Below are 26,848 nucleotides of genomic sequence, written 5' to 3' on the forward strand. Positions count from 1 at the left end.
TGTGCATTGTGCGGGCACACCATGGTGAACAAACATGGACATGGCCCTTGCCTTCGTGGAGCATGTAGTCGAGTGGATCCAGCGGAGGACAAAGAAATAGACACAAAACCAAAACCAAACACAGTCCATCAATTAGATGGTGGCCCAGGCTCTAAAGGAGACAACTGGGGAGGGATGGAGAGTAACCGAGGGGTGGACCCGCTGCATGGGGTGGATGGGCAGACATCTCGGTAGAGGCCACGCTCAAGCTGAGAATTTACAGTGGGTGTTTGTTGGGCTGGGCGCCCCAAAACTGTTCCCCTTTCCTATTAGATCTTTGATTTATTTGTGGGGACACGTTCACACATGCATGCACGCGCATGTGCATGAATACACACACATGCACACGCACACACGTGTGCACATGCACACGTCCCTCAGCACGGTCACTCAAAAGCCAGCCGGAGCACGCAGCCTGGCAGGCCTCCCGGGGAGGAAATGCCAGCCGCGTTTCTTTACGCTCCATTCAGCATCCCCAGGGACTCTCTGGACGCCCTACGGCTTCCTCCGAGACCGGGCAGTGGCGCAGGCCTGTCCGCCGGGAGGGCCTGCGGCGGGGCCTGTGACTCAGGGCTCAGCCGGGCGGAGGCAGGATGCCGGCAGCGAGCTCGGGGCCTTGCGGAATCGCACGTGTCTATTTATAGGCAGCACAACTGCTGGCCCGGCCTGGCGGGAGGAAGTGGCCGCCCTGCCAGTGAGTCAGGGGAATGGGAGCAGGGAGTCGGGATCCAGGATAAAGTGGGGCCTCGCTGCTGCCGCCTCTGCCTGCTGGGGGATTTCCAGGTCAGGAGGGAACCAGATTAGCTCTTCCACTCCAGAATGGTGAAGGCTGGGACAGGACAGGACAAGGAGCCCGCATGGCCACTGGACCCAATAACTGAGCCACTGGAAGTGGCAGGTGCAGGGTGGCTTGGGCTGTCATGGGCCTAGAAGGGTCCAGCCCTGTGGAGGGAAGGGTTAAGTCAAGGCAGGGCTCAGAGGTCCAGTGTCCCCGAGGTTAGTTCCAGGATATCACCCTGCTCTTCCAGTATTGGGATCCCAACTTGCTTTGTCTGGGCAAAGACCCCTGCTCCCACCTACCACCTTTCCCCATGGCAGGGTGGTGCTTGTTCTTAGGAAGCTGAGATTTGATCGAGCACCTACGATGGGCTGAGCCCTGTCATGTAGATTCCCTCATTAAGTCTCACAAAAGCCTCGTAACATGGGTAATGTTAGCCCATTTAACAGAAGGCAAAACTGAGGGTAAGCGTGGGTAAGGCCCTTGCCTTGGACGCCTGACTCCAACTCCTGTGCTCTTCCTGATTCACTGATGTTGAGAGAGCAAGCAGTAGGGGAGGGAGTGGCTGCTGAAGGTGGGAGGCAGCTCTTCAGAGGAATGGCCAAAGACAACCCCAAAGGCTGCTGAGCAGCCCCCAGGCCCAGCCGAGCCAGTTGCGGGAGAGGCTTTGTAGTCATTTTGCTACTTCCGGGCGACCTCAGGTAAGTTACCTGCCTTCTCTGAGCCTTGGGTTCCTCACATGTAAAATGTGGGCCAGTGTCCTTTCATAGGGGTGTTGTGAAGAGCTCATGAGATTCCATTAGTCTTGATTAACTGAGCCCTGTCTCTTTGTAGGAGCACCGGTCCACGTGGCTGAGCTTGCATGTCTGGTTGAATTGAAGGATTCTCGTGTTTTCTGTGTGTGATCATCTCTGTGCTGGACAAGGTGCCCCCTGAGATCAGGGAGGGAGTGTTGCCCCCCTGAAGCCCCAGCACCTAGCGTAGGGCCCAGCAGAGAGCAGGCACTCAGAGAGCCTGTTGCCCTGGATCCCACCCGGTTCCCACTCCCAGCGGCTCTCAGGAGTGCCCCCACCCTTAGCCTCAGCCTCAGCCTCTGCTGTGGCAGCCCCCGGGCTCCCTCCGCTTCACACTGGCAGATCCTCAGAATGAGGAGAAACGCTGCCTCCAGAGAGGGCACGTGTGAGTCTCAAGGGCCAGGCCCTCCGCCCCCATGTCCTTCTGCTGGGAACCAGTTTCCTAAACAGGTGACCTTTCTGGTTGAGCCCACCAGGGCTGGTTCAGAGGAAACCAGCCAAGAGCCGCAAGTGGAGACTGCGAACCTGCCCTCACTGTTGGGAGAAGGAGGCAGAGGCCTCACTCCTTCCTTTGTCGTTTCCCTGGCCGCCGCCCCAGTCTTTTGTTTCTCTCTGGCATGGGTGTTGTGACTGGTGGGGGCTCCCTCTCTGCCACGTGCTGTTCAACCAGACACACCAGCTGACCAAGGGGCAGCCCTCCCCCTTCTCTGCTCTGTCCTCCCCCCGCCCCCACCGTGACCCAAGGCACACTGCACGGACCCAGGGGGAAGCAGTTGCTACTGCTTTGCTGAAGGGTTCAGGCAATTGCTCCAAAGCCAGGAAGTGAGGCTGAGCCTGGAGGCTGAGTAGGAGTTAGTGTGAAGGGAAAAGGGGCACCTTGGGGTGAAGGTCTTGGTGGAGGGTGAGGGGGGGGGTAAACCTTCAAGAATGCAGAAGGCATTAAGGGTTGAAGCGTGGGGTCCTGGGGCGGGGTGGGGAAGTCGGGTGAGGCGAGGCCGGAGAGGTGGGCAGATCTCCAGGGCCTGGGGTGGGACTAAGTTTTCTTCTGAGAACAAAACTAGAGCCATGAAAAAATGCTCAACATCCTTAGTCATTAGGGAAATGCAAATCAAAACCACAATGAGGTACCACTCACACCCCCTAAGATGGCTATAATAATAATAAAAGCAAAATAAACGTTGGGGAGGGTGTGGAGAAATTGGAACTCTCGTGCATTGCTGCTGGGAATGTAAAATGGTGCAGACACTTTGGAAAACAGTTTGGCTGTTTCTCAATAAGTTAAACAGAGTTACCATATGGCCCAGCAATTCCACTCCTAGGTGTATACCCAAGATCACTGAAAACATACATCCACACAAAAACTTGTACACGAATGCTCATAGCAACTCTATTCACAACAGCCCAAATATGGAAACAACCCAAATGTCCATCAGCTGATGAATGGATAAACAAAATGTGTTATATCTATACAATAGACTATTATTTCACCATAAAAAAGAATGAATTATTAATACATGCAAGAGCATGCATGAACCTTCAAAAGCTAAATGAAAGAAGCCAGACAAAAAGCCACATATTGCATGACTCCATTTACGTGAAATGTCCAGAACAGGTAAATCTATAGAGACAGAAAGTGGATTAGGGGTTGGCAAGGCCAAGGGGAAGGGGAAATGACTGCTTACTGGGTAAAGGGTTTCAGTTTGGGGTGATGAAAAAGTTCTGGAACTAGAGGGTGGCAGGGATTTCACAACATCACGAATGTACTTGATGTCCCTGGGTTGTACGCTTTAAAATGGTTAAAAGGGTAAATTTCATGTCATGTGTATTTTACCACAACAAAAACAAACAAACAAACAAACAAAAGCTGGAAGCTGTCCAGGGTTTCAAGCAGAATGCCATTTCAAAATCCCCATCTGGCTGCTGGAGAAGGCGGGCAGTAGGCAGGGGGACAGGCTCTTCCTGGTGAGGGACCACAGTGGACGAGCTTGGTGGGGGGACAGTGGAGATATTCATGGCTGGGACAGAGCTGTGATGTGACTCTGGTCTTGACACCCTCCCAAGGCCTGCCCCACGCTGACGAGGGTTGGAGTCACCAGCGTGGAGAGAGAAGGGAGCCCCTGATGAGGCCAGAGTCTGGACCCAGAGATATCCCACCAGCTATGTCAGCTGGACGGTGCAGAAAAGACCAATTTCGTGTAGGTCACACAAGGCAAACGGGCAGAAAAACGCAAGTCCTTGTTATCTAACTTGGAGGCCGATTGCTGACTGCTTAACAACCTGTTCCCTGGGATTCTGCAGTCCCCACCTGAAGACTGGCTGCAGCCCAGGATGGAGGGATGACCTGCTGTACGGTGAATGAGCTGCCTGGGCCACACTGGCTTCTTCCTCCGTGGAGGCTGCAAGTCGTTCCTTAAGATCCACGGAGCCCTCATGGAGCTTGCCCTGCTGTGGGCCAGCACCGGACTAGACCCCAGGGCACAGTGAAGAACCTGTGGCCCCTGCCCTGAGCTTACAGGCTCATTGAGGGGGTTGGTTCTGGAGACCAGGTGGGCTTGAGACCCCAGGACTAAAGGAAGGAAGCCGCGAGACCAGTGGGGAGGTGGTCATAGCATTTATAAGCATGAGCTGGATGAATCCCAGGATCCTAGGAGGCACCTTGGAGACCATCTGGTCTGACCCCTTGATTGAACAGATGGGTAAACTGAGGCCAAGCAAGTCAAATGACCTATGCAGAGACATATACCCTGCCTCCTTTCTGTCTGGCTTTGGGGCAACTGCCTGAAATGTTTAGCAAAGGCATAACAGCTGCTTCACCAAGACTCCAAAAAAGGTTGTCCTCAAGACAACCCAGGTGTTCCCACATCAGTGGCTTTTTCTGACAAATCCACTGAGAAACTGGGTGATGCAATAATAGAAAGAAAAAATATTTGAGGCATAAAGTCCTGCCTCCCAGCTTCCACTCACCACCCAGGCATGCACACATCTGGATTCTCCAGAAGGTCAAAGATTTAGGCGGAAATTTCTTCTTGCTGGGTGGGTCCCCAGTGCTTTCCCTTCACCCCCAGAAGCCACTCTCAATCCAAAGCCAGGAGGAGAGGAAGAGCCTCTTTCTGAAAATAGCCCAAGGACGACCAGCAGCTGCCAGGCAGGCTTGGGAGAAACCATCGTTGGCTGCTGATCTTGGTGGCGGCGGCTGGGAGCATCTGGCCCCCTCTCTCCCCTCGCTGTGGGACTCATCCTCCTTCCCTGGAAGCCCCAGCGAAGGAAGGACTTTTCAGAGAGCCCAGAGGCCCAGCAAGTCCCTGTCAGCTACTCACTCTCAGGGGGCCCTGGGGCTTCCCTTCCAAAGCAAACCCTCAAAGAATAATATGTTAGAATTTATTTTGTAATTTAAACACCAACCAAGAGTGGACACCCCCCACTTTTTTTTCTCTCTCTCTCTAATGTCAGTTGAGTAAAACAGATAGGCAGCATGGAGAAAAGACAGGACTTGGGGTGGGAGAACCAGCCCTGTGAATTTGGACAGATCCTTAGTTCCTGTGGGCCTCAGTTTCTCCACCTGTACTGAACCCTAAGTGTCTTCAAGCTTCACTAACCTGTGGGTTTGAATGCTAATACTCACGCCCAACGCCTGCTAACGCCAAGCCCCTAGTTCTACCTCCCGGAGTTCTAACCCCTTCCGTCTTTCCGAGAGCTCCCAAGGAGATGTCCTGCTTGCCCTCTTGAGATAAATGTCAAGCTCAACAGTGGTTTCCCAACTCTGTTCTAATCCCCAGAACCTGTGAATATGTTACCTCACACGGCAAAAGGAACTTCACAGGTATGATTAAGGATTTTGACATGGGGAGATGGTTTTGGATTAGCTGGGTGGGCTGGATGAAATCGCAGAGCCCTTATCAAAGTGTCAGTGTCAGAGGAGACCTTGTGAAGACAGAAGCAGAGGGAGGGAAGGTGGGGGTCAGTGTGGTGTGAGGAAGGGGCCACTGGCCAAGGAATGCAGGCATCCTCCAGAAGCTGGAAAAAACGAGGAAACAGATTCTCCCCAAAGGTCTCTAGAAAGAACACAGTCCTGCCGACACCTTGACTTCCAGAACTGTAAGATGATAAATCTGCATTGTTCAAGCTGCTAAATTTGTGGCAATTTGTTACAGCAGCAATAGGAAACAAATGCAGGTCAGGATAGCCTGCTGCTCACACTCACCCCGGGCCACCCTGCCGGGCCTCCCTTGCTCTTTCCACCTCCATTCCCCCTCCATATGGGCTTCCTCGGGGAGCCCTGGAGTCTGCAGGGTCTGTTTGTCCCAGCAATGCACACTCCCTCCTCTGAGCACAGACCCTCCCCGGGGAAGAGCCAGCCGCCACACTATGCCCTGGACACCATCGCTGGCAACACCCAGACCCGTTTTGAGCAGGGCCACTTGTGCTGGACACCCCTGATCTCGTCATGAATTCTTCTTGAAGACCCCATTCTCCACCCATCCCTCCCTCTGCAAGGACAGCCTTAGTGTGGGCGACCCCCACGGGGAGGTGCTTCCAAGTTTATGTATTTCTTCCCAAGAGGCCTCTCAGCCTCTCAGGCGCTGACCCAGAGATACACAGTGGGGGACAGTGGGCAGGGCAGAGGCCAAACGCAATGTCCTGCCAGGGACCCCCTAAAAGGCGTGTGGAATCTGCCCATGCATAGTGCAGACTGGGGAGCAGGTGCATCAGTGAAGGTGGGTTCACGGTTGTTTTGACACTGGAGCCCCCCAGGCCGCCCCAGCTCCTGGCCTCTGGTCTCCCCTTAATCTGTGGCATCAGCAAGCTCCCTTCCCTGGGCCTGGTTCAGCAGTTTCTTCTGGGGAAACCACTGACAACAGTCAGTTATGCAGGGTCTTGGGAGAACTTTCCTTTGAAAGGACTGTTCAAACTTTCATTTAATTACACAAGTGATGCACGTTTCTTGAAGAAAAAAATTAAGAGAAAAACCCAGTTAAGAAAAAAGCAGCAAATAAAAATGATGTCTAACCCCACTATACATAGATAATAATCTGCTGCCAAAGTTTTGGTGTATATCTAATAGACGCACACACACTCACAATACTATAAATTATATATTGCCAGAATATTAACTTGTTTTTAACACAACTGCATTCACAACAAGGTACTCCAATACAGGCTTTTCTCACTTAGCAAATGTGTGATGACTGCTTTCCATGTCAACAGACATAGTTCTACGTCACCATTTTCACGAATATATGGTATTTGCCTCTGTGAATGTGCTGTATTTTATTAAATCAGTTGTTAGACAATTATGTCATTTCCAGTTTTTCAAAACTGTAAACAATGTTGCTTTGTAAATACTTCTTTGCCCACCTACCCAGCTATTTTGAGAGGATGAATTCCCAGATATGGAGTTGCTGGATCAGAGGGTGTGCACATTTTTTAAGGCTTTTGTTGCATATCTGTGGCTGGCATTTAATTCTAGACCCAGTTTTTTCATGCTCTGGATTTGTCACCCACTTCAGCATCAGCCTGAGGACAAAGAAACTTGGATGGTGAATGCCATTTGTAATTCTCTGGGATACTTCGCTCCATTAATATGTATGATTGGAAGAAAAAAATCAAGACTCCAGTTTCCATTTTTAAAATGCCAAACACATCTTCACCCCTGTGTTCCAGTGCACCTGGCTCTTCCTGGTAGTTTTGTACATTGAACTAAATGCTGCTTTTCCCTTCTACAGCAGGAAGTTCCTGGATTAGGCCAAAGAGTGTAATTTTTCTGAGCCTCAGTCTACTGATCTGGAAAATGGAGATATCAACAGTACTTTGCAGGATTTTCACGTGGGTGAAAAGAACTGAGCCCCATGTCTGACCAATGGTGAAATCTCAGCACTTTAGTTTCCTCCCACCCCCTGGGCCCGGTGGTGTGGGATGGGCCTCCTGGCCCAAATGTCGGTGCCGGACCCTGGCCTGCTCCCAGAGATCCCTACCCACATTTCCAGCCTCCCAAGACTGATCATCTCCCCCAAGAACAATCCCCCGATTCTGCTCCAACTTAAAGAGTCCTTGAGCTCTTAGAAGGACAACCAAACAAGAGAACAGAACATTAGAGAAAATTGCATGTCTAAAATAGACAAATAATTTTCATTTCATCCCTCCCTCTGTGTTCCACTTTATCTGTCTCCTTGCTGTCCCTTTTCCTACATAAGCCAGGCACGAGGGCGATATTATTCTTATAAATTCTCAAGATGGATTACGTAATAAGGTAGAATGGAGACCTGAAAAAGAAAAGGCAGACTGCCTGGTAAATGGACAGAAGTCCTTGCAACTGCTTAAAGAGACAAAGCCCAGATCACCCCTCCCTCCAGCACTCAGGAGGGGACTAGTCGCATTCTTGGGCTGTCCAAAGAGTGTCCCAGTGAGCCTGTTTTACCCACCTTCCCTGATGATAAGAGTCACCTGGGATGCTTATTAAAATGCAGATTCCCAGGTCCCAGGCCAGCCCTTCTGAATCAGATTTTCCAGGGGGGAGGTAACTCGAATATTTAACAAGTGGCCCCAGATAGTTTTAACATTAGGAAAATATGGTTAACTTGGTAGTTTTCAAGCTTGGCTGCGTATCAGAATTTCCTGGGGACCTTTAAAATCCTAATAGCGGTTGAATCAGAATCGCTGTCATCTTGAGCCATGGGCAGGGGCCAGAGGAAAGATCTTCAAGCAGCAGCCAAGAGTCCAGGGTTCTAGCCCTGGCTCTGCCACTAAAATTCACAGGGTCCCTGCACGTGCACAATGAGAGCCACGGACTAGCTCTGCTGGAGAGTGCTCTCTGTCCTGTGTGACGGTCGGGCCCATGGGTAGTGGCCCTCTGGTGACAATATTGAGAAGGATGCAGAGGCTGACTGTGCTAAACAGGACAGGCTGCACAATGGAGCCATGATGTCTGCCTGCATGCAAATAGGAGGGTGTTGGCTCTCAGGCCAAGGGTTTACTATCCCTAGAGTAGATTGTGTTCCAGCTCCCCTCCAAGCCTCAGCTCCCTCAATGGTCAGGTGATGTGATGATAATGGCACCAGATTTGTTGTGATGAATAATTGAGACATTCTATGCAAATAGCTCCTTGCAACCTGTTACGTGCTATACAGATGTTAGTTAGACTCGTAATTTTAGTTCTAGGATGCTACTTCTTCAATACTTTTATTTTTTTTAATGCCTATATTCTTTTTCTTCAACATTTTCTTTCACAGATACAACCTAAACAATTGTCTGGAGGACAAAATCCAGTTTCATATGCATATTTGGACATTGGATCAAAGCATTTTTCAGAATTTAAAAAAATGCCAATTGCCTATGACAATGGATTTCTCTTCGTTCATACAGACAAACCTGTTTACACACCACACCAGTCAGGTAGGGTATGAGCAGCTCCTTTCTCTGTGGGGAAAAACTGACACTACCTTGTAGAGCTTTTTAACATCTGAAATTAAGTGGAGACAAGTTTTCACCTTCTCAAACGAATTTTGACTCCTGATGCATTTTACACTTATAAAAAACATTTAAATTTTAAATTTATATAGAAATTGCTAACTAAATTGCAAAATCAACAACTACATTATCTGCTCTAACGTAATTTCCAAGTGGAAAAACTTTTTTAAAATTGTGAAATGTTGTATTTTACCTTATTAATTGAACAAATATAAGACTTAACTGCAAATACATTTTGGCAGGAAAAAATAATTTACTTTAGAGCCACGCTCATAAAAAAAAATTCATAGACTTTAGAGCTAATCTCCAAATTCAGAAAACAAATCCAATTCTAGGTAATCAAAAACAGCTGTTTCAGCAAAGAATAAACTAGATCACAGAAATATATGTATATTAATTTTCTAAATGGAGCCACATAAGAAAGTTTCTGTCAGAACATTGTTTCATATCCGTGGTTCTTTTAGGGGAAGAGGTCAGGAGAGCCAGTCTAAACCCTGTGATTGGGGAATGACTGGAATTACTCCCAGTAAACCAAAAGTAAAATGCCGAGAATTGTGAATGTTGCCCAAGTATGTTCACATGATTGCAAAACCTTCAGTTTCCCTATTTCTCCCTGTAGCCGTCATTGCCTTTTTTTTCTTCAATACTTTTTAAGACAGAGACATGAACAGCAAGTGGCCTGTCTGGGCCAGGTGGTGGGCGGGCAGGGGGGCTGCGGAGAGGGAGTGTCTAGGTCAGAATACACTATTGGGATTCATATGGGATTATGAGATCAGATAATTGAAGTTATTAGAAGTTACAAAGCTAAAAATATTTGTTTTCTACATAACTGAGGCATGAAATGGTGGAGGGGAAGCAAAAAATAGGGTTCTGGATTCCAAAGTTCATCTATACTCCAACAGAGCCTACAGACTCCATGTAGTCTTTCTCCTCTTAGTCAGGCTTATATTTAAAGGACAGCATTCAGGCATCCATCCATCCACCCACCCATTCACTCACCCACCCATCTCTCCACCTGTCCCTTTATTCATCCACCTACTCGCCCATTCGTCTATCTACATTTATTGAGCATTTACTATGTGCCAGGCATATTTTAGATGCTGAGATACAATTAGGGCCGCTATGTTGCCCATCTCCAGGGAGCAGCATTCCTATTGTGGTCTAAGCGTAAATACACTGGACACAGAGGTAAGCAAGACCGACAAGGACTTAGCTTACATGGATCTTTCATTCTGAAGTGGGAGCCAGAAAACAAGCAAGCATAGAAAATGAATGGAAAAGATCATTTCACATAGTGCTACACTCCAAGAAGAAACCAAAACAGGGCAATGTGATAGTGACAGGCTGGGGACAGGATGGGTCCCTAACTTGGTTAGGGTGACCAGTGAAGGTAATATTTGAGCAAAGGCCTGAAATACAAGAAAGAGTTTACATGTGAAGTTCTGAGGCTACGGCACATCAGGTGGAGGGAAAGCCAGTGCAAAGGTCCCGAGTTAGGAACAATTCTAGGAACCAAAAGGATGCCCATGTGCCTAGAGCTTGGTGTGTGGAAGGGAGAGTGGTAAGAGATGAGTGGATTTTGGCTTAAGCAACTGGGTGAATGGTTGGTGGTATTTCCAGAGATGGGGAACTCTGAGGGAGAAACAGATGGGCGGGGGAGTGAATGAAGGGATGTGTTTGAGCCATGTTTCTCTTGAGATGCATGTTAGACATCCGGTGATGATACCAGGTAGGCAATTCAGCTTAGCAGACTGGAACTCTTAGGTAAGTTTGGAAGTGTAAATTTAAGAGTTGGTGGACATTGGGGTTGCCCCATGTCCGTACCCCTTCTCATGATACCTATCCTAATTCACGTTCCTGTGGGGGTAGGTAGGGGTGGGGGGATAACTCCTCCCAGCGCTGGAGGTGGAACATAGAGCTGAAACCTAAGCCAATCAATCCAGTGCATCCTCTGGCCAGGTGACTGATCCTGGAGTGGGCATGTGACCCAAATTGGGGCCATAAAATTAAAGAAGACAAGTGTTATGATTTTCTGGCTCATTCAAGAGAGCCCTCTTTCCCCCTGAACATGAAGAATTATTGAGTGCTGGAAGGTTTTGGCAGCCTCCTTGCAACCATGAGCAGCAGCCAGGATTACAGTAAAATGGACACAATGGAAGGTAGAGCAAAGGGACAAAGAAAAAGAAGACAGAGAAGGAGAAAGAGAAGAAGGAGAAGGAGAAAGAAGAAGAAGTGGAGGAAAGGAGGGGGAGGAGAAGAAAAGGTGAAAGGTCTGATGTTGTGTCACTGAAGCCCAGCCTGCTTCACAGTTTTGTGACACATGAAATTCTCTCAGTTGTTTAAACCAGTTTGGGTTGAGATCTCTGTTACTTGCAGTTGAACAAAGCCAACCAATAATAGCCATGGGGCCAAATGTCATCTCCAGGGAGAGAGAGTAGCTGGGTACAAGTGGGTAAACCAGAAGGAAGGCTACTAAAAGTTTTCCAAACCAGCAGGGGCTGTGATCCCTGAATGTAGCAATCCTGGAAATTTCTCTGTGTATAGCCTGGATGTCTTCTGCTGGGGAGGAAGGGAATGTGCTGGAAAAAACATAGGTCTTTGTGCCAGACCAGCTAGATTTGAGGATCCACTGCCATTTGCTAGCTGTGAGACTTCTGGCAACTCATTGAAGACTCTCTGAGTCTCAGTTCCCTTACCTGGAAAAGGGAGGTTCTGATACCCACATCGGTATTGTGTGAAGGTGCAGGGGCCTCCCTCTTGCCTTCTCCTTAGCCATAAACCAGTCTCTCAAAGCATTATGAGTGACTGAGTCATTTTATTATAAAACTAAGCATTTTAAGCCCTCCCCCAAATGACCTTGCCTCCAGAGAAGCAACTGACAACCAGGTCCATTTGACCCTCCTTTCCACGCATCTATCACATTTTATCATGAAAATAGGTGCTCTAATTAGCAGACAAAGGAACACCAGCTGCAGTCTGGTGGCTGCTAAGTGATGACTCATTTGGGACAGGGAGGAAGGGCTGCTTCTAACACAGGGTCACCCCAGCCAGGACGGAAACCCCATCCCAAGAAGTTCCTGAGGCACAGCCCCAAAGGTGGGCAACACAGAGCCTTTCCAGACCTGGAATGCACTGACTGTGGACAGGCTGAGGCAGCCCCTGGAGGACAGGACACCCCCCACTCATCTCCCAGAAGGGCGGACAGTGAGGTCCTGCCAGGACACTGCCATGTGCGCCATTGTCCACCAGGGCAGCACTTCTGGTTGGGTCCAAGGTCCGGCTCTGCTACTTAGTGGCTCTACAATCCGGGCAAGTTATTTGATGCCCTTGTACTTCTGTTCTTTCATCTAGAGAGCAGAAATTCGGGGCAGTAATGTGTCTGCCAGGTGCTCTCTTATGTTGCTGGCTCAATACCTCCTATTGAGGGGAATTTGGCAATATCTGGTAAAATTTCCTATGCAGTTAACCTTTGACTCAGCAATTCCGCTTCTAGGAATCTATCCCCATACCACAATGGCAAAACCACAAAAGAAGTACACACAAGGTTATTTGTTGCAGCACTACTTATAATAGGAAAAGTCTGGAAACAACCCAAATGTCCATCATTGGGACTGGTTGACTAAACTGTGGTCCATTCATCTTACAGAGCACTACACAGCTGCTAACAGGAATGAAGAATATTTCCAATATTGCTCTGGATTGATCTCTAGGACATATTGTTGAGGGAAAAAAGTAAGGTAAAGACAGGTGTGTTTAGAATACTGCCGTTTGTCCAAGAAAGAGGGGTAGAAAACATACACACGTACGTGTGTGTGTGTGTGTGTGTGTGTGTGTGTGTGTGTGTATTTCAATTGGGAGAATAAACCAAAAATTTTTTTCATTGTAACCTGTAAGGAGAGGTGAAGAATAGGGTGGAAGGACAAGGTAGAGTCTAGATTTCTCTGAAAGTGGTTCCTAATACCATTCTCTCTAGTTTTGTATGTGTGTGAAATCTTCCCTAACAAAACATTTTTCAAAAATTCTTGTTCCTTTAAGATCTCATCCCAGGCAATGGACCCGTCGGTGTGGAAGTGAGTCACTACCAACCTAAAGCCTTACCCTGGACTTTTATGTTTAAGGGACTGAATGTTTGCATCCATTTCCTCAGCAGCTTGGCCCACCCTAACCACTACACAGTCCCGCCATTTATCTTCCAGGTCTCAGGTTGGCTTTTCCTTCCTGGCTTGACAGGCCTGGACTCACCTCGCAGTGACCAGCCTCTTCACCTATAGCCTGTTCTCTGGGCAGCCCAGAAGCCGGAAGCCGGACGGGCCTGTGCCCTGCCTCCTCCCTGCTCCAGCCCAGGCCCACAAAGGAGGTGGAGATACTTTGGCAGCTCTATATTGTTGCTGTTAACTGGTTGGTCAGTATTCTAAGGGGCTCCTGCTTTGGCCCAGGAGCTTCGATTCTTCTTCATCCCCTCTTTTTCCTCCTCCTCCTCCTCCTCTTCCTCTTTCTTTTAATATAGAGTTCTTGTGTTCACATCTTATATTAAACTCCAATATTTAAGCAGATAAAAGTGAGCTGCTCTGGTTAAAACAGAGAGACTTCAGAGTCCCAAGCTCTCAGTTCCCTCTGCAGCAGAGCCTACCAATTGTCTAACTCATCATCCTTTCCCCCCTTCCTCCTTAGTTAAGAGAATACCTTTTTTTAGCTGGACATATGAAATTAAAGACTATTTTCCAGCCTCCCTTACAACTAGGTATGGTCATATGACCAAGTTCTGGCCATGCAGAAGTAGAGGGAAATGATGCATGTGACTTCTGGTACGTCTCCTTAAAAGGGAGGGGGAATTTTCTTCTCCTCCACTCCCTCCCACTGCCTGAACCACAGATGCAACAGCTGGGGCTCCAATCGCTATCTTGGGCCATAAGGACAAGAGCCACATCCTAGGAACGGTAGACCAGAAAACTGGAAGTACCTGGGTCCCTGATTATTTTGTGATATCACCACACTGCCTACCTCTGAACTTCATAAATGAAGTACAAGTGTGAGAAAGACAAACTTCTATCTTACTTCAACCATTTGCTATTTTGTGATTTTCTTTAAACACAGTTTAATCCTAATCTATATGTCCTCACCACCCAACAGCAGCTCAGAAGCTCCTATTCAGGACCCCAGAGTACAGAGATCACCACTCTGGCCAAGAGAAAACAAGCTGGACCTTCAGTTCAGCTCATCTCTGTCTCTAGAGAGTATTACCTGTGGTTTCTGGAGTAGCAAGAACATTTCTCTTCCTATCATTTGGCATCAACATCATCTCTAAACTCTGACAAACAGCCACCTCCACAAAGTATGATTCCAGAGTGAACAATTTCCTTCTTTCTATATTTCCTTGGCTACCTGGATCAAGATGAGAGTGCAAATTTCCCCAGGACCCCAGGTTGTATCCTATTACCCCTCCCCCTCTTTCTTTCTACCTTTGTTCTTTCCACCTTCTGTGAAATGAAATAGTCCACAAGACAAAGCATTCTTACCAGGATTCAATTCTGACACTCCAGGAAGGACTGATTCATGACTTTTAGAACTGGAGGAGATCATAGAGACTGTAAAGTTGTAACTCACCCATTTTCTGGTCATAACAGTCAGGACAGGTCAGGTTATGCTGCAGTAACACACGACTCCACAGTGTTAGTGGTATGCTGCAACAAGGGTTTACGTCTTGCTCCATACTCAGAGAAGTTCAGCTGTGGCTCTGCTTCACATCTTCATCATTCCAGGAGCCAGGCTGACAAAGCAACCTCTGTCTGGAACATTGCTGGTCATTATGAAGTGTGCTAGCTCTTAAAGCTTCTGCCCAGAAGTAATGCACATCAATTCTGTTCAGGTTTCATTGACCAAAGCAAGTACCATGACCAAATCTGATGGCAATGGGGTGGGAATGTATAATCCTTTCAAAAGGAGGATTATACAATAATATAATCCACCAGAACAGGTGAAAAACTGAGGATCAGAGAAGCAAAAAGACTTGCTTGCAATCCCACAGGCCAATCCTTAGATTCCAGCTCTCATGTTCTTTCCATTATACTCACTCACTTTAAAAGGAATGTGTAATTTGGAATGCTCACACTCTAGGTCCCTGTTTCTGTGACATTCTTTTCCTTCTCTTTTCTTAGGGATAGCAGTTAGAACTTGGCTTCTAACCCTGTCTGTTTCCTTTTCCCCACTTTTGAGGCCCAAGGGAGATACCAAAATTTATTACTGCAGTAGAGACTAAGAAGTATAACTCGGCTCTAACTTCAGGGAGAGTAGTAGCACGTGCGGTGAAACGTGTGAAATGTCTCTACACACAATCCAAAGAAAAGAGAGAGGCATTTAAAGCATCCAATGTGGCCATATTGGGAATTTTTCAATGAACTCAGATATTTTAAGGATCAGACAAAAGCTGGGAGGGCAGGCATATTCCCAGATGGCACTCAGGAAAGAGCTGTGGGAGATTCTATGCCTTTGCATTTTTCTCCTGTGGTGTGAGCTGTTTCTGCTCCTTAATCTCCCAAGCCACTAATTCAATTTTCCACAGTGGCCATATATGGTGATTAGCACTACTGACCTCCATAGTTGTATCTGCCACCCCTCTTGCATGGTAACGTAAGCCTGTCCACAGCAGGCTTTGCACAAGATGGAGGCATCATTAGCTTAGTAGAGATTCAGAGGGCCTCTTGACGCAGACATGTTGGCACCTGGAAGCCTGAAGGTTTGTCCTTCCCTCCTGATTGGGGTCCCAGGACTAGGAGCAAGTCAAGGATATGGGCCAGACTAGCCCATGGCTGGGGATAAAAAGCATGGGAAGAAGATGGCTGATGAGAGCAGTATTTCCTGGCTCCACCCTCATCCACCTGTCCGTGGTCTTCTCCACAGCCCATGCTTCTCTTCACCTCTGGATCTTCTCTTTCCCAGCTTTCTTGGACTTAAGGCTCTGAAATGGCATATGCCTATTTCTACTCAGTCTTGCCTTTATCAGCTTCTACGCCTCAAAAACATCATACACAGACACTAACAAATATTCAATACTAGAGTCATTTAAATATGTGCCCAAATAACCATATAAATGGAATATATAACCATTTAAAATAACATGGGAAGTGAACATTTTTTGACAATGCAATGCATCGTGACATATTGTTTTTAAACAGGTTAGGTGCTCACTTTGACAGTACATATACTAAAATTGGAATGATACAGAGAAGATTAGCATGCCCCTGTCCAAGGATGACATGCAAATTTGTGACGCATTCCAAATTTTTCAGCTGAAGTGGTTGTAGAAGAGGAGCTTTTCCATCAGCAGGGAGCCCCAAGAGCATCCAATAGAACCCGTGCAATTATGTAAACTTCTCTGGTCAACTGTCATCCTCAAAATAAAGAAGTATGGTAATCCTTACTCACATACAGTCTTCATGAAGCACAGAATATTTTTGTATTTCCTTTACATGAATTTTTAAGCTGCAAATCTGATGGCCTTAATTTCCTTTTTTGACACTGAAGATTTTGTAAAAGAAATCATATCCATATACTTTGTTGCAAGATGTGAATTACTGACACTGAACTAACAGTACTATTTGGAAAGAGTCCCTCAAATTTTTTGACATTTTTTGTATGTGTGTGTTTTTAAAAAAATTCTTATGAGAAGGGGGCATAAGGAAACCACTGTGTGTCTGGGTGTGATCTGAAGATTGCTCCACCTAGATTAGCAATCTGCCCTTGATTATTCTCTGCTGTGTATAATGGTGCTGTTAGGGAAGGGGAAAGCATTTTTCAATATTGAACTCTTGTACTGAGTTTTTTTTTGTAATAAGCTGTTCAAAGTTATAAATTTTTTTTAATAGAAAAGAGAAATTTTGTAAGAAGGCAATATTGACCTAATCGCCTTGTAAGCACGCTGAATGAAGGATTCCACAAAACTTTATATTATGGTTACTTCCTCTCTTAGATCCTTAATTTATAAGGGAATGGTGGGAGGGGAAGTGGCGGGAGGGAGGGGTTTTTATTAAAATCGTTAGTTGTGTTTTTCAAGATAGTGTAACTTGCTTAAATTTCTTATGTGACATTAACAAATAAAATGCTGTTTTAATATTAAAAAAAAAAAAGCAGGTCAGGGGATGACGGAGCAATGCTAAGCAGACAGGGGGCTCTTGGTGGTGTTTGCAGCTGCGCTCCCAGACGGCAGGTGGCTGTTCAGGCTGGTTCAGCTATTAGGGGCTCGACACCCTGGAACCCAGAGAAGTGGGAGATATCCAGGACCGGGCACAGGGAAACACATACAAGGCCGTCAAGGAGGGGACCAGTATTTCACCCAGAGCTACTGACACGTGTGGAGTAAAGGAGCCCAAGGAGGGCACCCTGGGGGCTGGCCGGCGGGAGGGCCAGCACCGCCTGTTTCTCGAGGCCAAGGAAGCGGCTTGCTGCCCGGGGCCAGCACGTGCCTGGATGTGCAGAGCACGCACCTACCATGACTATATGCGAAGACCACAGGAATGTGAGAATTTTCTAGACATAACTGTTTTATCTCCCTGCTCCCCTAAACTTCCCCTCCTGCCACAAGACTGCAACAGGTGGGATGCCTTATTAAGAGTAAAATCAGGGGAAGTCGAGGGAGGCTGAGCAAGTCCAGAGGGGAATGATTAAAGGACCAATGTTGCCATTAAAGCAGGTGTGTAGTGCTATGCCTGTCGACACTCAACCCAGGACCCAATACAGCGATGCTTCAGATCAATAGGGAAAGAAAGAATTCTTCAATTTCATTACCTCCTTGGGAAAGAAAGTTAAGTTAGAACCTCACCATAGTATCACATTCCAAAATTAAATCCTGACAGATTGAGGCATGAAATATAGGATAGAGATCCATAAAAAGATAAAGGCCCAGTCCCCTCACACCTGTGGGAGAGGCGATTTTGAGGAGTGCCAGCCCTGGGGCTCACTCTTCCACTCAGTGCACTGGGGGGTGCGGGGTGGGTGTGGGGGGTCAGGAACAGCCGCTGTCCCCTCAGGGTCTCTCAGACCCGACTGACTGCATCTCGTTGAGCTGAGTGTGATTCTAGCATTAAAGAAGATAAGTGTCTCTCAGGGCGGCCTCTACCGTGAGAAGCCAACCACCTCCACCAGAGCTTAACCCAAGACACCAAGATCTCCTCCAGGAGGGGAGGGAAAACTGTTGTACGAAGTGAAGGATATTGTGTCCAGTAGCAGTAGCTCCTTCCACCCATGGCCCCCAGCTTCCCGCCAGCTGCAAAGCCTAAAAGATGGGCTCCTCTGCCTGGCTTGTCTCCCCACGCGTCCCATCTTCTGCCACTCTAAGGACCTTGTTCTTCTCTTTTGTTTTTCTCAATATCACTCATTATTTTCTAGCATACTATAAGATTTATTATTTATTAGGTTTATTGATTACCATCTGCCCCCACCCCCTACAAACACATCCACGTACAAAACTGTAAGTTCCACAAGAACTGGGAATTTTATCTGTTTTGTTCATTGACGGATCCAAAGCACCCAGATCAGACCCTGACACCTGGTTGTCACTCTATTAATATTTGTTAAATTAACACATCTCAGGTGGGGGAAGGCTTTCTAAGCTTAATACAAAGAAAAAAAAAACACAAAGGAATACATTGATAGGTTTGCCCACATAGGAATATAAAATTTCTGAATCACAATCACAAAATAGAAACAAATGAAGTGTCTGACCTATAGCAAATCAATAAATAAATGACTATATCCATACAATGGGACATCTTCAGCTATTTAAATTGATGTTGTAAGTTAATATGTACTGTCATTATGAAGTTTTGTGATATGAGTGAAAAGGACAGGTTCTAAATTGTGCATGATAGGCCAATGTTTGTTCAAAAATATATAGAAAAGTGTCTGGGAAGAAAACATAAGATGGGCTTGTCTCTGGATGATTCAAATATCGTTTTTTCTTTCGTTTCTCTGTACTTTATCATTTTTCTACAATGATATGTACAAATTGAACAAGAAATAAGAAGTTATTTTTTAACTAAAAACATTAACAAAATAAAAAGGTAAACAAACTAGGAAAAATAAATGCAACATATAAAAATGAAAAAGAGCCAATGCCCATACTATATAAAGAGTTCTTAAAAATCAATAAGAAAGTCTTCTTTTCACTGCCCTCTTCCTCTTCCCTTTTCCTTCCTTTTCTTTCTCTTTCCCTTCCTTCTGAACAATTTGGTCCTAAAGTCCTTGGATGGGGCAAGGCAGGTGCCCCTCCTGTGGTGGGGGAGCCACAAGGGCCTAGAGCTCTGACCCTGAACAGAGTGAGGAGGGCTGCCTTGCATGGGGTGTGAGAGGAGGAGCAGGGTGAGGAGGGGTCCTCAGCGGTGGGAAGCTGGGGAGCAGTGCCTTACGGGTGTGGAAGCTAATGAGAAATGAGGAGGAGGACCACTAAGAGGGTGTAGGAGTCAGAACCCAAGAGCTGGGAGGGGGCATTCCCATAGGAGCACAGCCTAGCAGGGTGGGGGGGCACCCAGGTGGTGGCATGGCACAGGGGTCAGAGCCCAAATGGGGTGAGGAGGGCGTCCATGCAGGGTGGGAGGGGCAAGGCTGGCATGGGGGTGCAGTGCCTGTGTGAGGGAAGAAGGATGCCCAGGCCTGGGAGGCATGGCTCCACATGGGGGAATCAGAGCCGGTGGAGCATGAGGAGAGCTTCAGCCCAGAAGGGTGGGCTGATCTGGGTGTCAAAGCACGGGTGAGGAGAGGAAAGTATCCATGATGGGGGTTGGGGGGAGGGCAGCATCGGCGCCTGATGCAAGGTTTTAGAGCCCGAGAGGCATGAGGTGTGGTCCACATGGGGGCAGAGGCAGTGCTGGTGATGGGAGATTGGCTACAAACAGGAGGGCTGATCGCAGAAGGCCAACAGGAGCCAGGCTTCTCTCCGTGAGGAAGGGAGTGACCAACAAGGGAAGGGAGATGATGCATGAAGGAGCCCAGGGGTGCTGCATTGGAACTGGAGGTTGTCTTGGTTTGTCTGAGCTACTACCACAAATACCACACAGCGGGTTTGGGTTTAGCAACAGGAGTTTGTTGGCTCTTAGTTTTGAAGCCAGAAGAAGTAAAAAATCAAGATCTTGGCAAGGGTTTTTTCTCCCCCAAATCTGTAGTATTCTGGTGCTGACCACTGGCAATCTCTGCAATTCCTTGTCTTGTATCTCTGGCTCCTGTCACAAGGCCATGTCTTCCCCTTTATGACGTCTACGACTTTTAAGTTCTCTTTACAAGGCCTCCAGTAATCCAGATTTAGGCCCAGCCTGCTTCAGCTGGCCACCTCTTAACTAAAAATAACATTTTCCGAAGGTCCTATTTACAGTGGATTCACACCCACAGAGACACAGATTAAGATTAAGCGCATGCGTTTTTAGGGTACATAATTCAACCGACCACAGCAGTACACGTGTGAAGTCATGCTTTTCAGTATACTTATTGAAAGATATAGAAATATAGATGTAAATGTATTTATGTAAATTATACATACTTTCATATATACATATGAAAACATATATGTATATATAATATGTATATATTTATGTGTGTATGTGTATTCCCAGCTCCGCCCACTGAGAGGGCCTGGGGGCAGAAACGCCCAATAGCAAAGAGCACACCTAATGCCTAGATTGTAGCTTCTAAATATCATTCTCCACTAAAAGGTACCAGGGTTCCTTGCAGAAATGACTGTTTCTAAGACTGTAGTGGGAAAAGTATGAGAAGAGCCTGAAATTAAGGAAGTTAGCAGAAAGTAAAAAAGTATTCAAAGAATTACAGAGATATGTCAAAAGGACATAGAAGTCACCTTCAGAGGACTTCCTCTGGTGAATTCTAGGGCAATTTATGCATCTAAATAAATAATTATAGTAATAGATTATAACTCATTAGATAAAATGGGAAACCAGGTATCCCTTTTAATGTAAATAAACAATTGAATACATTGAAAACTTGATGAAGAAAGGGATATTTACATAGTTTTGCACACAAAATATTAATCAAAATGGAAAAGAGTAACATTATTGGAGAGAGTCCTGGCAGACACCACTTTTATCAGTTGATCAAACTGAACATCATCAAGAGTGGGTCAAATTGAAATTGCAATATTCCTTTTGTGATATTCTTGCCAAAGACATAAGCAAATCCAATCATGAAGAAATATCACACAAACAAAAGTAAAGAACATTCTACAAAATAACTGGTCTATAACCTCAAAAGTTTAATGATAAAAAAGTTGAGGCAAGGCTGAGGAACCATCCATACCGAAGGAGACAAGGTGAAACTGAAGTGGATCCTCCTACTATAAAGGACACTACGGGGACAGTAGGTCACTGTGCCGGTTTGAATGTATTATGTTCCCCAAAATGCCATTATCTTTGATGCAATCTTGTGGGGGCAGACATATTTGTGTTGATTAGATTGTAATTCTTTGAGGGTTCCCATGGAGATGCAACCCACCCAACTGTAGGTGATAACTCTGATTAGATAATTTCCATGGAGGTGTGTCCCCACCCATTCAGCATGGGCCTTGATTAGTTTACTGGAGCACTGTATAAGCACAGACAGGAGCGAGCTTGCTACAGCCAAGAGGGACACTTTGAAGAATGCACAGGAGCTGAGAGAGGAAGTGCAGTTTACAGAGACATTTTGGAGACGGCCTTTGAAAGCAGACTTTAGCTCCAGAGAAGCTAAGAGAGGACAAGCACCCCAAGAGTAACCGAGAGTGACATTCTGGAGGAGCTGCATCTGAGAGGCACATTTTGAAGATGGCCATTGGAAGCTGATACTGACATTTTGGAGAACACAACCCAGGAGCAAGCAGACACTTAGAGAGGAATGTTGTGGGAAAAAGCCATTTTGAAACCAGAACTCCAGAGCAGATGCCAGTCCCATGCCTTCCGAGCTAACAGTTTTCCAGATGCCATGGCCTTTCTCCAGTGAAGTTACCCTTTGCTGATGCCTTACGTTGGACACTTTATGGCCTTAAGACTGTAACTTTGTAACCAGATAAATCCCTTTTATAAAACCAAATCCATTTCTGGTGTTTTGCAAAATGGCAGCATTAGCAAACTGGAACAGTCAGACTTGGATGGTAGGTCTGAGGTTCAGAGGGTAACGACATGTTGTTCAAGTTACATGGCCAAGTAACAGACTACATGGTGGCATTGAATAGTAACCATTTGCAAAGGGCAGAATGAGGACAACTTGTCTCTGCTTTGAGCCTAGAGCCTCGGCTGGGAAGACTTACAGTCTGGGGGCAACTCAGAGGCCACAGGCTGGAGTCTGCAGGTGCTCTTGGTCACTCACACATGTCCAGGATGCTAACAGGAGCAGTCTCAAGCCCTCTCCATGCAACTTGGCTTCCTCACAGCGTGGCAGCCTCGGGGTAGTCAGTTCTTTCACAACAGCTCTGGGATCCAAGAGCAAACGTTCTGGCGAATGAGGCAGAAGCTTCCAAGGCTGTGACAGAAATGTCACATGGTGTCATTTCTGCTACATTCTCTTGCTTACAAGCAAGTCACAAACCTGCCCAGATTCACAGGGAAGGAAACAGAGACCCCACCTTGTAGAAGAATGCAAGGGACAGAAGACACTCTTGTGGCCATCTTTGGAAAATACAGTCTGCCACAAATATCGATGTTAATTTCCTGATTTTGTGGCTATGCAGGAAATAACACTCTGAAGTATTTTGGGGTTCAGGACATGAGGTCTCAAATGGGTCAGGAAATAAAAAGTTCTTTATACTGTATTTGCAACTTTTTTTAAGTCTGATATGTAAACAAATAATATTTATTTATAAATACTTTTATAAATAAAAATACTTTTAAATTCAATTTTAAAAAAGATGAACATTCTGATAGAATAGATGAAAGTTTGAATAGGCAAATCACAAAGGAATAGAAGTAACTAATAAACATATGAAAAGATGTTCAGTCTCACTGTTATCAAGCTAATGAAAATAATAATGGCACTAAGATGCCATTTGCAAATAGCTTAAAGTGATGAAATGAAACATTGGTGAGAGTGGGAAGGCAGAGCATTACTTTATGGAGAGGAATTCAGCAATGGCTGCAGGTCCCTGAGTCATTAAACAGTCATTTATGACAATATGTCAAAAGGCTCCATGAAGGGAAAGAAAGAAATGGTGGTGTGACAGGATGTTAAAGTTGGTGGATCGGGGTATCGGGTGAGGGGGGTCGGGGTATGCTGGAGTTCTGTGTATGGGGTTTGTATTGCTTTTGCAACTGTTCCTGTAAGTTTGAATTTATTTCAAAATAAAATTAAAAAAAAAAAGGCTCCATGAAATATCACTTTATAGGTGTGTCATAATTTCTTAAACAAATCCCTTATTATTGGATATTTAGTTTTTTTAAACATTATAAATGACACAGATGAAAATCTTTGTATATAAAACTTTCTGTTCATCTTAAAATGGAATTATTAGAAAAAGAGTGATCTCTGGGGGACATGGAGACGCTCCTGCTGGGTCACTGAATCTGAATCTGCATTTCAATCCATTTTACGCCCTTTGATACATACTGCCAATTTAGATGTCGAAGATCTTTATTCTATGGATCCACAGTGATCTCTTCCCAGGCGGAAAACCTGGTGTCCCAGGAAACGACCTGGATAAGGGATCCTGGGTGCCGGTCTTGTTCCCAGTCAGGGCTGCCCACTCTCTCTGCCTCCATGGCCAGCAGCACAGGCCGGGCATCCTCGGCCCGTGGGCCAGCCATCCCCCAGGAGCAGAGCCTCTGAATTATAGGCTGGAGCATCTTAAATTACTGCTCTCCAAAAGTCGCATTGGCATTTGGAGAGCCAGAAGAAAAGAAGCCACCTGTTTACACGGGTACCCTTCTCCCCAGCTGTCAGCCCAGCCTCCCCTATGGGGCGGATTTGGGTGGCTCAGCTGCACTGCACGTTGCACAATGGCCCTCGTCCGCTCCACGGGGCCCCTGGGGCTTCCTGAGCCAGGAGAACCATTCTCACAGGTTCTTTCTGCCTTTCCTGTTCTCACGTGGCAATCCCAGAGGCTGCGAGGGCTCCCTGAGTGCCTTGCCCCCTGAGCTCACCCCACCACATCAAAAGCCTTTTTAGAAATCTGCACTCCTTCCCGGGAATTCCCCCCAGCAACACTCTGGTGCCTGCTTGGCTGAGCAACACTGACCGCCCACTCCCTGCTGGTTGCTTCCCAGCCCTTTGCCGACTCCACTTATTCTATATTCCAGCTTCTACCCCAGCTTCCTCCAGGGACTTTGGTATTTGCCGTACATGTACTTGACAAAGGAGGAGTATCCAGACGTGGTAGTTTGGAGCTGTTATGTCCCCAGAAAAGGCCATGTTCTTTTAATCCATTCCTGTGGGTGCAGACCTATTGTGGGTGGGACCTTTTGATCAGGTTATTTCAACTGAAATGTGACGCACCTCATTCAAAGTGGGTCTTAATTCCCTTACTGGAGTCCTTTATATGAGGATAAAAGGCAGAAGCTAAAAGACACAGAAGCTGAGATGAAATTCAAAGAAGCCCCAGAGAAGCTGAGAGACAAGGACATACCCACAGAAGCTCAGAGAGGAAGCCACTGAAGCCAAAAGCTGGAAGCAATGAAATCCAGGAAAGAAGGACTAGCAGACATCACCGTGTGCCCTGCCCTGTGTTTCGGTTTGCTAAAGCTGTCGAAGTGCAATATACCAGAAATGGGTTGGCTTTTACAATTCACACTTCCAAGGCCATAAAAATGTCCCAATTAAGGCATCAACAAGATGATACCTTCTCTGAAGACAGGCTGCTGGCATCCGGGGTTCCTCTGTCAGCTGGGAAGTCACATGACTGGCAGCTAGTGGTCCTTCTCTCCAGGTTCCATTCCTTTCAGCTTCCGTGTGTCCTTGCTTGCTTCTCTGGGCTTTTCTTTTTTAGCTCTCTCTGGGTGTTTCTCTGAGAGCTCTCTCTGGTGCTTCTCTCTCAGCTCTCTGAGCTTTTATCTGTCCTTTATCCTCTCATAAAAGACTTCAGTAAAGGATTAAGACCCACCTTGAACTGGGTGGGTCACATCTCAATTGAAACAACCTAATCAAAATGTCCCACCCACAATAGATCTGCAGCCACAGGAAAGGATTAAAAGAACACAGACTTCTCCGGGATACATAACAGCTTCAAAACAGCACACCATGTGACAGAGGAGCCCCAGATGCCAGCAGCCTGTCTTCAGAGTCCAGGTATGGTCCTGTTGATGCCTTGAGTTGGACATTTTCATGGCCTGAGAACTGTGAATTGTAAGTAAATAAATCCCCATTTTAAAAGTCAACCCATTTCTGGAATGTTGCATTTTGGCAGCTTTACCAAACTGAAACATCAGAATATACAAAGAACTCCTACAAATCAATAAGAGAGGGACAAACTAATTTTAAAATGGGCTAACAGTATGAAAAGCAGGCCATAGAAGAGAAAACCCAATAAAGGTCAACAAGCATATGAAAGGATACTTAACCTCACAAGTAATCAGGGAAATGAAAATTTAAATATCACCAAGACACTATTTCACACCTATAAGATTGGTAAAAAATTTTAAATATAACAACACTATGTGTCGTGGGATGATCAGGGAACTTTCAAACACAGATGTTGGGAGTATAAATTGGAACAACTGTTTTGGAGAACAATTTGGCATTATCTAGGAAAGTTTAAAATCTGCATAGGTGATGACCCAACTGTGGTAGATTAAAGGTGAACGTGAATTCCTATTCTCTCTTTCCATCAAAGGATAGGGTCTGTCTCCCCTCCTCTTGAATCTGGTCTGACCCACAATTTGTTTTGGTCAAAAAAATGCAACAGGAGTGATGCTGTGTCTGCAGCCTCCACATTTGTGTTCGGAACTTCCTGGGAGCTCAGTGCCAGGCTGTAGGGAAGCCCAAGTTAGCTATGTGAAGAGAGAGGCCACACGGGTGCACTGAGGCACTAACCATGTGTGTGAGACCACTGTGGACCCTTTACCTGTCCCAGTGCTCCAGCTGATACACCTGGAACGAAAGAACCGCCTAATCCACCAACACATGAGAAATAACAAATTACTGCTGTTTTAAGCTGTAAATTTTGTGCTTTAATTTGGACGGGGGGGGGGGCGGGCATATTATAGCAATATAGTTGAAACACAGCAACTCTACGCCTAGGTATATACCCTATAGAAATTCTCTCACTCAAGCACAAAAAGACGCATATAAATATGCTACTGCCATATTGTCTGTGATAGCGAAAAATTAGAAACAATTAAATACCCATCAACAGGCATATGGGTAAATCAATTGTGGAAGAATCATGCAATGGAATGCTACATAGCTCTTAAAATTAATGAATCAGAGCTACATATGTCACCAGGGATATATCTAAATAACAAAATAATGCAAGACAAAAGCAAGTTGCAGAAGGACGCATGATACCTCTTAATGTGAAGATTAAAATCCTGCAAAACAACTTCATGCATTGTTTCTGGATGCACACATGTATTTAAAATCCTGCAAAACAACTTCATGCATTATTTCTGGATGCACACATGTATTTAAAGCACAAAACGTGTGGAATGAGCCACAACAAATTCAGGTTACCAGTTTCCTCTGGACAGGGCAGGAGGGTGGTAGGGAGGGAAATGACATCAGGCAAGGCTCCCAGGGAGCTGCGAGGGTATCTATGTGGTTACATTCTTTAAAAAAATAAAAAAAAAAATTGGACGCAAATATGGCAAAATGTTAA

At 46.1% G+C, this 26,848-nt stretch overlaps 1 non-coding gene across 1 annotated transcript; it reads left to right on the plus strand.

Moving 5' to 3' along the window:
* Nucleotides 1-16,252: 16,252 nt before the first annotated feature.
* On the plus strand, nucleotides 16,253-16,358 carry LOC119515062. Its single transcript, XR_005212958.1, has one exon. It is a non-coding gene; the product is annotated as a U6 spliceosomal RNA (small nuclear RNA).
* The last annotated feature ends 10,490 nt before the right edge of the window (nucleotides 16,359-26,848 follow it).

Source organism: Choloepus didactylus, chromosome 18 (genome assembly GCF_015220235.1).
Source record: "Choloepus didactylus isolate mChoDid1 chromosome 18, mChoDid1.pri, whole genome shotgun sequence".
Taxonomy (NCBI): domain Eukaryota; kingdom Metazoa; phylum Chordata; class Mammalia; order Pilosa; family Megalonychidae; genus Choloepus; species Choloepus didactylus.